Source organism: Poecilia formosa, unplaced genomic scaffold (assembly GCF_000485575.1).
Source record: "Poecilia formosa unplaced genomic scaffold, Poecilia_formosa-5.1.2 Scaffold6, whole genome shotgun sequence".
In the NCBI taxonomy this organism is placed as follows: domain Eukaryota; kingdom Metazoa; phylum Chordata; class Actinopteri; order Cyprinodontiformes; family Poeciliidae; genus Poecilia; species Poecilia formosa.
The window spans coordinates 1-12,314 of record NW_006799945.1 but is presented as its reverse complement, the minus strand read 5'-3'; the positions used below and the strand labels follow the sequence as shown (position 1 = coordinate 12,314).

The window sequence follows — 12,314 nt, the reverse complement described above, 5'->3', positions numbered from 1 at the left end:
CCAGTTTGTCCTCTGAGGGTTCATCAGCCAGAAGTTTTAAGTCTCTTGAGTGGGCCATAATGACACACAGTGATTTACTGTGGAGCTATAATCTGTCTATGAAAAATTAATTTATGAGTAGCCTTTTCCATGAAAGGATCCTGTTGTCTGTTAATTAACCTTTTTTCCCCCACAATGGAAGTGTGTATGTGGACTTGCAAAGTGTATTGAAGTCGCTTGCAAAAATATTAATTCTTAAAATATTTCAGATTTTGTCAAATTCTGCCTCAGATCTTACTGTATTTTAGAAGAATCATGTGACAGACCAGCAAAAACAAAATTTCACTAGAGCTGGGAAGGGGAAGGAAGATATATGCAGATTAGATCTTTACATATAAGTCTGAAAAATACGGTGTATAATTGCATTCAAACCCCTGGAGTGAATATTCTATATAAACGCGTTTTGCTGTAATCACAGCTGCGGGTCATTTGGGGTTTGTCTCTAGCAGCAGCTTTGTTAAATCAGAGTTTAAAATAATTTGTTTTTCAAAGTGTCTGAGGCCGAGTGAGGATTGGTTCGACAACACCTGAACATTAATTTTCAAGCATTATCACAGACTTTATGGGGATTTAGAACTGCTATTTGACTGAGCCATGCTTACAAATCCTGGTAAAGCTAAATAAAATTAAATATTGTGAAGAATGTAAAAAAAAAAAAAGCATTAATTCTGAAAGTGAAATCATAAACTACAAAATGTATTTGTGAAAGAAGCTGGCTGTAAATGCAATCCTGTTTTTAAGTGCATTCACAGAAAGTTGAGTAGAAGGAGAAAGTGTGCTAAGGAAAGGCACAGCACAGCCTGGGGAGGATGATTTGGGTTGACATTTAATTTGAAGGTGTTTGTCCACTGGTTTGTCTGAAGTCTACAGTCCAAAATACCTTTTTAGAGCACTGCTTCCTTCTGCTGACACACTTTATCGAGATTCTAATTTCATTTTCCAGAAGGACTTGGTATATTCACAGAGGTACTAAAAAGTTGATTCGGTGGCTACGGTGTTACTGTGCTTAATCGAACAGCAAACTAACCTGACCTGAACCTCTTAGATAATCTATTATGTATTGTCAAGAGGAAGGTGAGAAATCATTTGCCAGACCCAAGATGCAGATGACCTGCAGGATGCTGCCAAAGGAACGCTGCCTTCCATTATACCTCATCAGAACCACAAGCTGATCACACAGCCAAATATTGAGTGTATAGAAATGAGCATACTTTTCAGAAGTTTTTTTTGTGTAAAATATAATTTTTATATTAATCTTATGAATACTGAATTTGGCGTTTTTGTTACCTGGAAGGCATATTAATCATAATTACAAGAAATAAAAGCACTCTATGTGTAATGAACGTGCATAATAGGAGTTTCACTCTTTAAAATAAGTGACAGCACTTTATTATGTTATATTATTCATTTTCATTACATGTACCTGTGCTCATGTGCAAGAATTGAGACAAAAAAAGTCCAGTTTACCATCAGTTTACCATTCAATTTGAATCTTTTGCAGACGTCCGTTTTCTTAGCCTGCTTGTATCACGTGTACTACACTCATTCATTCACTGAATCCACACATGACAGAACAAAACAAAATGGTAGCTTTAATTAATACACACTGATACTCCAAAGAATTGATCTTTGAAGAGTTAGCACCACTCTAGATTTTGTGTAATGAATGGCATGAAGGGAATATGAATGCGTTTTGAAGGTGGCTCATTCATTATTGTCCACATGGCACAAAGTAGAGACTTAGGTTTCAGTTAGTTCGACTGACTAGTCTGCCAAACACTAATTTTCAACTTGATGTCTGAACCGAATGACATTGGGCAGAGCTGTTAGCTAAACTGAATGGAAAAATGGGATTTCCATGAAGCATTTCTAGCAATTTAAAAGCTCATAATTTCATATAGTGACGGATACAGTTCAGCAGCATTTTATTGGTTGAGAATATATTAATGAAACGAGCATTCGTGGAGCTCTTTCATGTTGGTTACTTGTAGAATTGACCAGCTGACATTTTTATATGATTTTGCACCTACTGTATTAACAAATATGTGGTGTGATGAGTATGTTCAAGAAAGCTAAAATAAAAAAAAACATCTTTAAAAATGTATTTTGAGGGGAGATAAAAACTGAGTAGAATACAAAATAAAAAAAAACAAAAACAATAAATGCATTAATAAATAAAGGTTGAATCTCCCACTTTTACAGCCACTGAAGAAACCCCTTTGTGTCCTGCACTTTGGAGAATCTTACTATATAAGCTCAAAGCAGTCTTGCCCAATAAATTGCTTTATTGGTGTTGCTGAACTGCTTATGTTGTCTTCATGAATATTTCATCTATGCTTAAGATAAGAGCAATAAAGTGTTTATTTGGTATTTAGCTACTGGAGTTTATGTGTTACTGTCTGTTTAATTCCTTAGTATTCTGAGCCAAGCCTGTGTTTTGAAAATGTATGTTTTTAATAATGGTAAATGTCATACATTAGACCCTGATTGGAAACAAAACAAATGGAGCTGTGTATCATTTGTTCATTACAGTCAGCATTTGCTTCCAGGCTGACTTCCTGCATAGAAACTGCAAGTTTTGTCAAAAAAGATAAGTTATTGTGAGAAACAGGAAGTTAATGACTGAGGCAAACATGCGAACAATCACCACAAAACAACACATTCTGGAATACAACATTCTGATTTAACATTGATGAAAAGTGGACCAGAAACTACGATTTTTGAAACCTGATTCCAGAGTGAATACAGAACGTAGGTTTCATGTGTCTGTTTCCAAGAGTCCCATTGTAACTCCGGTGGAGGTTTTGTAGAGATGCACTGTTCATGTGGGAGAACTTGAAGAGTGGATGGCATAGTTGTGAACAATTCACAGAAGTAGTAATGGACTCTTATGCAAGATCTGCAAGAAGAAAGCTGTAAGACCTGCTTAAAGTGTGCTTGGAGCAATGTATGTACGCTACATTTATATTAGTACCTGCCAATGCCATACACTATATATATATATATATATATATATATATATATCGACTGGACATGCCCCTGCTGCATCCCTGGCACCTGCCTCACCGGGGGCTCATCATCAACGATGTAGCAAAATTGCTTCCCAGCTGCCTGCCTGTCTGCCTACTCCTGGGTGTACCAGTCTGTGAAATCACTGCTAAGCACCGCTGAGCCTGCCAGCGAGAATGTATTATTGATTTATATTGAAAACTGTTAACAAGATAAAGTGTGGACTTGCACTGCTTTTACCGAAAATCGCGACAAAAGAAATTACCAGGTCTGCTGTTACTTTCTGCTGCAGGTTACACATTCTGAAAAGTTACTCGTTTACATTTTGTTGTCTTCTGTAATAAACATAATTGATCCCATATTTATATGATGCATTAACTTATGTTAACTTATAAAGCTTTGTAGCATGCTATTGGACATTTCAGCTCCAGGTAGGATTTTTAAACTTTTCTCAATAATGTAAACTCCTCCACAGTCAAAAATTCAGTGTTTAATGGATGAAACAAAATGTTATTAACTTTCATAGATTTTAGAGTGTAGCACGGTTGTTTCACCGTTATCCTATCACAAAACTATCAGGAAAAGGCAGAAACAATAGAGCTGTCTATAAGAGCTGGGGTAATAGCAGGGTGCCACAATAATAAGCATCCCTGCTGTTAATATTGTGTAAAGGCTCCTTTTGCCAGTAGAAAGAGAACTTAGTCTTTTCCTAGTATTTCAAAACAAAGATGGGTTTTTGATCATTCCTCTTTGCACAATCTCTCTAGATCATTCATTATCCTCTCATGCTCTTCAGCTCAACCCACAGGCTTTCTGAAGGATTCAGGTGTTGGAAATGAGATATTCATGGAAAAAGGTTGTTTGTGTTTATCTTAATTCTTATTAATTTGGACCAAATTTGAATTAATTTTATCTGTTAAAATGTACAAGTATCACTTTTTGGTCAATGGCCACCATATTTCTGTTTAAATATCCTGCGAGTTCAAGGAACTCTTGACTGTATTTACTTTAAGCAGGAACTTTTAAAGTGAAACAGGTTCTTATTGTATTTAAGGTGAGCATGAGGTGTTTTACCACATATTTAGTCTTTGTTTGACACTAAACCAACCAGAAGTGTTTGGTCCTGACCAGCTCAATGTCAAACTAATATAACCAAACCACAAAGTTGCAAATAATTTTCTGGTACAATTTTGCCAACTGCCTTCCAAATAACCACTACTCATGTAAATATCATTTAGTATTTGCAATGAAGACTTACTGACCTAAAGAGGCCACACTTTGCCAACAACAATGTCCAGCCTAGTTTGTCACAGTCCCAGTTATTTCAAATTTTTTTTTCCATTATAGTTCAGTCTGCATATATGGGTGCATCTGCCTCAATTCAATTGCACTCTCTATTATGTAATATTTTTGAAAGTATTTTATTTGAAATAGGCATCTGGGTCACATGGATGAATAAATGAAAGTCTCAAGTTGATTAACAACTTAAAAATGAATAAAATATTATTAAAATGCATTACAATTTTATAGAAATTACTAAGTTGCCAATAAACATTTTAGTGAAAAAAATGTGTTTTTAAGTCAAATTCATGAACAAGTTCAAATTAAAGAATGTTGTTTTTTCAGTTGTTTGGTGTGAGAATATGCCACTGAAAAAAGTCACATCTGAATGAACTGCTTAGAAATTGTTGAATACTACAACTGGTTGAAAATTGGAACATCATTTATTAAAACTAAGCTGCAGGGACAAAGCCGTGATTTAGTAATGTTCATGCTACCTCTAGTGGTCAAAAGATGTACTTACATGATGCATACCTAATGCTAATAAAATTCTAAATACTGAGACAGTAGACTTGTGTGCGTGTGTGTGTGTGTGTGTGTGTGTTTGTGAAAATACAATAATCTGTGTTTCTGTGTGCTTTATTGCTTTTTCTGACAACAAAAGAGACTGAAGAGCATTGCATTGTTTTATTTGCACATCTCACAAATGCTGACAAAGTGTTAAAATACAACCATTTTAAGGGTTTAGAGTCTTCAAAAATTAAACTAAATGACAGAAACGGTTAAAGCTAGGACTTTTTGTAAAGTAAATTTAGTCACCAGTTTCTGTTGCTCCAACTTCTGGGTTCCAAAAAGTTGGAGAAACCACAGGTTTATTGTACTACAAAAAAAAAATGAGATAATGTTCAGCTGAACTCACTCCTGGTGCAGTTGCAGGTTGAAAAAAATTAAAGATGCAGTGTAGCATCCTTTGAGGCTAATAATACGGTTCTTTAATCACTTTAGCATATTATTATACTTGTCTATAAACATTGTCTATACAATTAAAAACTAAGAATTTAAGATATGTTACACAGTAACAAGAAACAAAAGAAAATCAGGATTACTTTGTTTCATTTTGGTAAAAAGCTTCACCGTTGGGCTTTGAGAGAAATATATTTTTTCTTGTTCATTGTTTGAGGCTGAAACACACAAACTTATCCTCAGCTCTTTGAAAGAAAAAAAAACAGAGCAAACCTCAGGACCTGTTTTGACATAAACTGCAGTAGGCACATCAGATACCGTTTCGGAAAACGAGTACATTTACAGCTTTGATCAACGATTTCCTGGCCCGAGCATTATTAATCGCTGCGATTAAAAGAGCTTGCCACTTTGTACACATCAAATTCGTTTTAATGGCTGCACCTGTGTCCCTCCCGCCTCCACCCTGCTGTGATAAAAGGTTTGCCAAATGTGCAGTGACACCAAAGTGAAGGCAGTAATGGCAATTTGTCAGCTGAGAAAGAGCATGGACAGATTTTTTTTTTTTTTTTGGCCTTCTGTACATTGCAGAATTTTTTTTATTACTTTTTTCTGCATGAAATAATTCTCTCTTTTGTAAAATCATTTTCAGTTGAAGCACACTGACAACACTGGAATTAAACACAAGACAGGAATAGAGGATAAATCTTTATAATTCAGTTATTACATTTATATCAATAAATGTAATAATGATAACTAATACACTACCAAATTCTACTTAGGAGTACAACTATTGCAAATATATATATATATATTTTTTTTTGTCAATACATACAACTTTGACACCCTATAGGCATTTTTACCTTTGAGAGGTTTTGGGGACTTTTTTTTAAAATAGGTTTAAATAGATCTGTTCTTCTGACAATAAATGAGAGGATTGTAAGTGAACTTTTGGATGTCATCTTAATACTGGAGGTTAAAAAAATTGTGTTAAAATACTCAGATATCTAGAGAGAAATCAAACCTTCTAAACTGGCAGATTTAAAAAAAAGTTCATATATTTCTTGTTTAAGAAAAATGTATAATCTCTAATCAAAGAATAAACTAACTAAAACCTTCCAGTTTTTTCCCTGCTTTCTCCCTGTAATTATTCTGTTCAAACTATTGAGAATCTAGTTTTGCACTCTAGATTCCCTGCTTTTGAAACCTACTTCTGCATGTAAACATCTACTGTTGCCATGGTAATAACACTGTTAAAAATGACAAACAATGCAAAAATCGCACAGAACATCAATAATATACAACAGTAATATGGATAACTAAATAACAATTACAAAACAAACAAAAAAGAAAACAATTTCAAAAGCATCAACCTGCGACTGGAACAGTATTCTAGAACAATACATGAAAACAAATAACCAGACTGTTGCTAAGATATTTTCAAATTTCAAATATGCCTTGTTTTCCAATCAGATAATAACAAATTTAACTTCAGGTTCAACATTAACTGGGGTCTCCACCTGAACAAACAAAAGAGTAAGTGAATCTTTCCAAGGGGTTGTGCTATCAATGTTTAATCTTACTCATAATGTGCATAGGTTTAAAATCTGGTTAACAAAATTGATATGCAACTTTCAAATATTTAGTAAACTTCTGGAAGAGTAGCTTATCTGTGTACCAGACTGTACATGTGTATGGGTCATGTAAATATGTTAGGTCCTATTAAGAAATATAATAGCTATTTTATGCTTGAAGCCTCATTCTTATGTAGAAAAAAAAAAAGCTGTTTGCCTCTTTGCATTTTGGTCACAAAAGGCTTAAAGTCTTTAAATTATATAGAAGAAAAAATGTGTGAATGTGACTCCAGATGCATTCCTTTAAATGATTTCCATAGATAGCATCCCACTGTTCATCTAAATAAAAGTTGTTTTTTGTTTTTTTTGGAGGCACATTGTATGAACAAACACTACAACATCAGTAAAGTATAATTTAGATAAAACTGTTTCTCCTTAGATTTTTTTTTTACATCATGTTTGGTCTCAGGTTTAAACATCCATTCCTTAATACAGGAAGTGAGACATCAACACAGACACACAAAAGGACTATTAGCTTTTTAAAAAGTATTAAATACATCTAATTGTTTCCTTGTTTAAACAGAAAAAAAAAATGGATGAAGCTGAGGATCTGCAACTGAAGTCTGATACACAAACAGGGAAGAGAGCATCAGGTGGCCAGGACCCAATCTTCTTATATACTAAAGTAGAAATGGAAACACAAGTCAAAAAAAATATTCTGCCTCGTCGTAAGAGGGCAAAGTCATTTCAGAAACTCAAGAAAAAATGGTAATCAATTGAAACATTAGAATTATTCAAGGTTTATCATGAAAAAAAACATCTATTAATTATAGTGATGTTTAAACATTTATTTCCACAGGCAATCCTGAGTTAGTCACTGAGACCTTTTATTATCCTTTTCTGACAGATTAACAGGATAAATGCTGATATTATTTTTAATGTATTTAAAGCTTTTATTTTATTCATGCATATTTCAATCTAATCCTTGAACTATTGGCAAATATTGTAGATCAAATAAAATGAATACCCAATATACCCAATATATCATAGATATCTTTGGCAGTGCCGATGTAGCACAATCACCACCATTTATCAAGTTGCCATCTACACAGGATTGAAGAAGCCTTCAAACAATATAAACTCAGAATGACTTCAAGACACTGTGCATTGAAAAAGAAAAAAATTGAAAAAGAAAATGAGGTGAGACCAAGCTAAGTAACAACTCTTAAGTTTGATTTGGTATTTTTAAAGCATTGGTTTAATCCTTCAATACTAATCAAATTATCATATAGCATTTTATCATAAAAACAAACTGACTTTACTGGCTTTCAAAAGAAAAAAGAAGAAAAAAATAAATCTAAACTTTACCCCGTTTAATCAGAAAAAAATGGATGAAACTGTGGATCTGCAACCGAAATTAGAGAGAGCATCAAGTGACCAGAACCCAACCCACTTATTTACTAAAGAAGATATGGCAACACAAGCCCAACAAGACATTCTGCTTCGTCAGCAGATGGGAGAGTCATTTCAGCAATACAAGAATAAATGGTAAGCAGTTGAACCATTAGAAATATTTGAAGTTTAGCATGTTAAAAAAAATCTTCTAATTGTTATTGTTACCTTGCTACGAGCGATGGGCTGAGGGTAAGGTGGTTACTTTGTCCTTTCCCTATGTGATGCTGCGATAGAGAAAAGATGAGACTCCATTAGCAAATAACAGGAAGATTTCTTCTTCTTCTGTGTAATGAATATACTCAATACTTCAGGTACCAAATACTTCAGGTATCACTGAGTAATTGCAGTAGATAACCCTGAGATGGTGTGCATCACAAATAGCCATAATATTATTTTAAATTGAACGATTTAAAAGAATATTCATAAAGACATAATGAATGTCTTTACAAGGTCTATGTAAGGTCTGAGAAAAACCTTGTCCATTTTTCTCAGACCTTCTGTATTTTTAGCTGTCAAACTTAAAATACATGACTTTGCTTTTAACTATATTTAATAGCTTTTACGAGTTTTATTCTGCACAAATAAAACATACTTTTTTTTATAAAACAGTACGTTTTTGTCTTACATAAAAAAAAGTAACTACAAAACTGTAATGCTACTTTAATGCTGTGTCTTTTTACTAAGCTTCACACATAGGCAACCATTACTTACTCACCAAATGTCATGACAATATGGTTTGGACAAAGAATTGTCCAAATTACAAATAAAAATAAGAAAAAGGTTGTCCTTTGAGGGAGAACACTTTCGAAAAGTGCACAAATACACAATGAATTCTGTAATCATTTAGCTGTTTGTCAGCTAGCTCAACACACAAAGTCCGCTAGCATTAGCATTATTTAGCTTCCAAAACTATGTCCGGTTTTCTGCACGATACTGATCACAAACTGCATAACATGGCTCACTTTTTGACTCTCGATTCAATAATCTCTTCAGCTCTAAAAGGTAAGTAACATATGTGCATCAAAATACATTTTTACTGACCTGTCATATAAGAAAGATGACACACACTTTGAACTTCCATTAGCATTTAACAGAAAGGTTCATTCTTCTTCCGTGTACCGACGCCTTCTCTATGCCACCAATGCGACAGGCTCCCCTAGCGGCTATATGTGGAATTGCACTGAATGACTGAAATAACACTAAAGAATGAAAAATTAAGGGATAGAAAAAGAAAAATAATGTTGGGGTGCCTATTTTTATACTTAGTTTTTTTACTTACTGATTATTTGTTTTTCACCTCTCTACATCATGTTCAAGCATTTATCTCCATAGCCAATCATGAATTGGTAAGACAGACTTTATTATAACATTCTGACAGATACCTGAAATTAATACTGCTGTGATTATTTATAATGTGTTAAATTATGTACTTTTTTATTCCTTTGCATATTTCAATCCAATCTTTGTGCTCCTGGTTCACCACAAATTTGAGACCAAATATAGCAAATTCTCAATCTGCTAGCAAAATAATGGATAGCTTCAACAGTGCATTTATAGGACAATGATCATGTCTTTTTTTCACCTTGCCATCTACACAGGGTTAAAGAAACCTTCACAAAATATAAACTCAGAAGTGCTTCAAGATGTTATGAAGAGGACAAAAATGATGCTACTTTGACAGAAAACAAGGTGAGACCAAACTGCGTAACTTTAATAATTTTTAAGTATGATTTATTTTTTTTAACTTTAAGGTTTTTGGAAAACAAAAATCAAACAGCATGGACACTGTCTCCCTCCCTTGGTGACCCATTGTTACTATGTTCTATGTGCTGTATTAAATGTCTGTGGCTTTGTATTTTTAAGACATTAGTTTAATCCTTCAGAGAACATTTCAAAATTGATCAAATAATCATGTAGCATCAGTCAATTCTGATTACCTGGAAGTCCTTATTAACTCATAAAGGTAAAAAGAAAAGCTGGACAAAAACATCTTACAATTTTATTGAACTATTCCTTTCTTCAGAAACAGATGCATTAATTGTCACAAACACAAAAACACTACTGCCTTTCAAAAAAAAGTATATATTAAATCTACTCTTTACCTTGTTCACTCAGAAAGAAATGGATGAAGCCAAGGATCTGCAACTGAACTCTGATCCTCAAACTGGAGAGAGAGCATCAGGTGGCCAGGATCCAACCCTCTTACTTGCTGAAAGTTTGGCACAAGCCCACGAAGGCATGTTGCGTTGTCAACAGTTGGCAAAGTCAATTCAGAAATACAGGATCAAATGGTAAACAGCTGAATCATTAGAATTATTTGAAGTTCAGCATGAAAATAATCTCGTAACTATTGTCATGTTTAAACATTCATGTCCATACGCAATCAATAATTAGTCAGACGGCTATTTTATTATAACGTTCTGACAGATTTAGGAGATTAACACTTATTATTATTGATAATGTAGTAAAGGCTTTTCTAGACTAGAGGTAAAATAAAATGAACTCTCAGTATTCTAGCAAAATTGTGTATATATCTGGCAGTGCAATTGTAGCATGATGATCAGATGTCTTTTTTACCTTTCTATCTACACAGGAATGAAGAAAACTTCATAAAATATCAGCTCAAGGTGAATCCCAGATCTTGTGAAGAGGAGAAAAATGTTCTCTCTGTGACAGAAAATGAGGTGAAACTTCAATAATTAGTATGATTTCATATGTTAAATCATTAATCCTCCCAGGAACATTTCAAGTTACATTAATGAAATAATCATATTGAATTTGTCTATTCTAAATGCCTGAAAATCCTCCTTGACTCATAAAGCTAAAACAAAAGACTGGACATAAACATTTTACAATTTTATTTTAAATGTCCCTTCTTTCTGAAGTCTGATACACAAACAGGAGAGAAAGCACCAGGTGAACAGAAACCAACCCACTTATTTACTGAAGAAGAGATGGCAACACAAGCCCAACAAGACATTATGCTTCGTAAAAAGATGGCAAAGTCATTTCAGAAATACAAGAATAAATGGTAAATGGTTGAAATATTAGAAATATTTGAAGTTCAGCATGGAAAATAAAATCTACTAGTTATTGTCATGTTCAAAGATTTATCTACATAAGCACCCTTGTTTCACCACAGATTAAAGGAATACTCAAGCAAAATTCTGAATATGTATTTTTGACATGTAAAGCAAAAAAAGTAATAATAATAATCAAACTTACAAAAATGTTTCTTTGGTAGTGCAGTTGAATGACCAAATGTTTTTTTGTTTTTTTTACCTTGCCATCTGACAGGTTTGAACCAACCTTCCAAAAATGTCAAGTTAGAGTGACTTCAAATCCTTATTCAGAAAAAGAGAAAATTTCAGTCACTGTGACAGAAAATGAGGTGAGACCAAGCTGATTAACTTCAACAACGCATTACTGTATATGTTTAAAATACTAGCTTAATCCTCCAAAGAACATTAAAAATGAATATGGCACTGATCGCAAATGACGTCGCTGTTGCCCGGATGTTCGGGTGACAGTGCAGGAATCTTGCCAGGTTTTTGCTCGGCAATTGGTGTAGGTAAAAATATTGATTCATCAGTTCATCAATGCTCGGCAGTTTGTTTTTCCAATTAGATATCAATTTGGAAAAGCAAATGAGTGCAGTGAGCAACACTGTTGTGAGCAACTCATACCAATGTATTAGTTCGGTGTCATGAAACAATTTTTCATCTTGAGTTTATTTGCGTTTAGCAAACAAAAATTTGGTGGGCATTAATTTGAACGTATTAATCGCCTAAATCAGCCAATCACATGCAAAATTTGTTTTTCAGACACACAGACATTTCCCCAAAAACACAGTTCTTGTTTAAACTAAAATTGCTAAGGTGCAGTGATCTAGATTTGGTGGTTTAATGTAATTTGTGATCAGTGCCATTGAATCTTCCAATTATCAGGCTCAACATTTCGATATATATGAATTGTGCCATTCATCCCTTTTATTGC

The 12,314-nt window shown here is 33.8% G+C and overlaps 2 long non-coding RNA genes across 2 annotated transcripts; one reads left to right on the top strand and one right to left on the bottom strand.

The window, feature by feature from the left end:
- Positions 1 to 6,362: 6,362 nt before the first annotated feature.
- Positions 6,363 to 9,933, top strand: LOC107837881 (uncharacterized). Its single transcript, XR_001663931.1, has 5 exons — positions 6,363 to 6,825; positions 7,447 to 7,631; positions 7,976 to 8,063; positions 8,245 to 8,411; positions 9,917 to 9,933. It is a non-coding gene; the product is annotated as an uncharacterized LOC107837881 (long non-coding RNA).
- Positions 7,464 to 9,433, bottom strand: LOC103147283 (uncharacterized). Its single transcript, XR_477261.2, has 3 exons — positions 9,360 to 9,433; positions 8,484 to 8,542; positions 7,464 to 7,543 (listed from the first exon to the last, which is right to left on the bottom strand). It is a non-coding gene; the product is annotated as an uncharacterized LOC103147283 (long non-coding RNA).
- Positions 9,934 to 12,314: the final 2,381 nt, after the last annotated feature.